The sequence below is a fragment of the Chiloscyllium plagiosum genome, unplaced genomic scaffold, assembly GCF_037043375.1.
Source record: "Chiloscyllium plagiosum isolate Xiang-an unplaced genomic scaffold, Cpla_swu_hap1 HiC_scaffold_6, whole genome shotgun sequence".
NCBI classification, from domain to species: domain Eukaryota; kingdom Metazoa; phylum Chordata; class Chondrichthyes; order Orectolobiformes; family Hemiscylliidae; genus Chiloscyllium; species Chiloscyllium plagiosum.
The window spans coordinates 117,256,377-117,259,740 of record NW_028270144.1 but is presented as its reverse complement, the minus strand read 5'-3'; positions in this window follow the sequence as shown (position 1 = coordinate 117,259,740).

Here is a 3,364-nt window from a genome sequence, read left to right as displayed (position 1 = left end):
AATTTACTCTGCAGTTTGAGAGGGAGAAGACAGAATCAGGGGTAATGGTATTACCGCTGAATAAAGGCAACTACAGAGGCATGAGGGAGGAGCTGGGTAGAATTGACTGGGAAAGGAGCCCAGTAGGAAAGACAGTGGAACAGTAATGGCAGGAGTTTCTGGGAGTAATTCAGAAGACATAGCAGGGATTCATCCCAAGGAAAAAGTAGCATGGACGAATAAGGCAACTATGGCTGACTAGGGAAGTCAGGGATAGCATAAAAAAGAAAGCATACAATGTGGTGAAGGGCAGTGGGAAACCAGAAGATTGGGAAGCTTACCAAAGACTAAGAGAGGGCAACACAAAAAGAAATAAGGAGGGAAAAGATTAAATATGAGGGTAAGCTAGTCAGTAATATGCAAAGGAAGAATGTAAGAGTTCCTTTAGATATATATAGGGCAAAAGAGAGACAAAAGTGGACATTAGGCCACTGATAAATGACGCTGGAGAGATAGTAGTGGGGAACAAAGAAATGTCTGAGGAACTGAATAATTTCTTTGCCTCAATCTTCACAGTGGAAGACATAAATAATATCCCTAATATCCCAAAAATTCAAGAGAGTTGTGGAGGGGACGCAAAGTGAGTATGGTGGCCAACACCAAGGAGATGGTGTTAGAAAATCTGAAGGTGGATAAATCATCTGGATCAGGTGGACTACACCCCAGAGTTCTAAGGGTGATAGCTGAAGAGGTAGCAAAGGCGGTAGTGGTGATCCTTCAGGAATCACTGGAATCAGGGATAGTCCCAGATGACTGGAAAATCACTAACGTGACACCCCTATTTAAAAAGTGAGTCAGGCAAAAGATGGAAAATTACAGACAGATTAGCCAAACCTCAGTCATGGGTAAGTTCCTGGAATCCATTGTGAAGGGTGAGATTTCTGAATACTTGGAACTGTATGGTAAAATAGGGCAAAGTCAGCATGGACACATCAAGGAGAGGTTATGCCTGACAAATCTTCTAGAATTCTTTGAGGAAGTAATGAACATATTAGACCAAAGAAAGCCAAAGGATGTTATCTACCTGGACTTCAAGAAGGCCTATGACAAGGTACCGCACAGGAGGCTACTGAGTTAGATAAGGGCCCATAGTGTCAGAGATAAGATGCTAGTATGGATAGAAGTTTGGCTGTCTGGCAAAAGGCAGAGATTTGGGATAAATGAGTCCTTCTCAGGATGGCAATCAGTGATAAATGGTGTTCCGCAAGACTCAGTGTTGGGACTACAAATTTTCACTTTATACAGTAATGATCTAGATGAAAGATGAGGGCATTCTGGCTAAGTTTGCAGATGATACAATGATAAATAGATAGTCAGGTGTCATTGAGGAGACGGGGAGGCTGCAGAGGATTTGGACAGGTTAGGAGAGTGGGCAAAGAAGTGGCAGATGGAGTAAAATGTGAAAAAGCGTGAGATCATGCATGACTGTAAGAAGAATAGAGGCATAGACTATTTTCTAAATGGGGAGAAGATTCAAAAGTCTGAAGTGCAAAGAGACTTGGGAGTTCTAGTCCAGGGTTCTCTCAAGGTAAACTCGCAGGTTGACTCAGTAGCTCAGAAAGAAAATGCAATGATGACATTTATTTTGAGAGGACTTAAATATAAAAGCAGGGATGTACTTCTGAGGCTTTATAAGGTTATGGTCAGTATTTGGAGTATTGTTTGCGGTTTTGTGCCCCGTATCTCAGGAAGGATGTACTGGCCCTGGAGTGTATTCAGAGGAGGTTCACGAGAATGGTCCCAGGAATGAAAAGCTTAACATATGAGGAACATTTGAGGGTTTTGGGTTTATGCTCAATGGAGTTTAGAAGTATGAGGGAGGGATCTGATTAAAACATAAAGAATATTAAATGGCCTGGACAGAGTTGATGTTGGAAGATGTTTCCCTTAGTAGGAGAGACTAGGACCTGAGGGCATAGCCTTAGAGTAAAGGGAAGACCCTTTAGAATGGAGATAAGGAGAAACTTCTTCAGCCAGAGAGTGGTGAATCTGTGGAATTCACTGCCACAGCCTTCTGTGAAGGCCAGGTCATTGAGTATATTTAAGACTGAGATAGATAGGCTCTTGAGTATCAAGGGGGTCAAGAGTTACAGGTAGAAAGTGGAAGAATGAGGTTGAGAAACCTATCAGCCATGATTGAATGGCGAAGCAGACTCGATAGGCAGAATGGCCTAATTTCTGCTCCTTTGTTTTATGGTCTTATAAAAAGGAAATGTTTCCCAATGCCTATTCCTGCTTCCATTATTTTAGACAATTTATTTTAAACTGAAGCAACTATTATACCAATGCTATGTGTTGTCTTTTGTAATTTCTGAGTTGATATGATGATGAAATATTTTTTGTTTTCCAGCTCACCATTCTGCTGGGTTGCATGATGGGAAGTGTTCATCTACATTTTATGCTCAGGTGACTGGAGTGAGACTTGAACCCATGATCAAATGAAGAAGGTGAAATGGGAACCATTGAACCATGGCTGACATCTAACAGCCCTTCAGAAGCAATCAATTATATAAACTGATTGAGGTATCATTAAATGGTATTATTAGCCCCTTAACTCTTTAATTAAGTAGTAAAAATTGATCCAAGTCACCAGATAGGCCATAGAATCATGAAGCATGGAAACTTTGGTCCAACTGGTCCATACGGACCATGTTCCCAAACCAAACTAATCCAACTTTCCTGCATTTGACCCATATCCTTTCAAACCTTTCCTATTCATGTATTTATCCAAATGTCTTTTAAGATCTTGTGAAATCACCACCGCCAGGTAGCATTGAATCAAGGCAATGGGAATCTTGCCTACCAGGAGTACTACATTGTCTCTTTAAGGGAAGATCAGCTGGTTGCCTCTTGGGGACTTAAGTGGCCAAGGATGGGCCTTCCTTGGGAGCAAAGACATCCAGTGGGAATCCCATCCCCCATTCCTCCACCAAGAGCGGTTGGTCAATCAGAGGTTAACCCTGTCCAGTGCAGACAATGTGAATGGGACTATTGGCAGCTTCGCACCCTTGGAAAGACCTAGAACTACTGAGGGAGGGCATTAAACTCTGACCATTATTCCAACTTCCAGGTAACAACTTCATGGCCCGGTGATGAAGCAGGGAAAGAGTTTGAAGCTGACCTGGCCCTCCAAAGTCTTTCAGACTTATTCTTGGATTGCGATAGTGAATCTCGATGTCAATGGCCATTGTGTTATGAAACAGATCAGACCCTCTCCAACTATTTTAAGATAATAGCCTAGACCCTAACATTTTCTGATTTTAAAGACAAAAGTAAGCGTCTGATCCAGATGCAATTTGACTGATCAAACTACTCGACGTTAAGC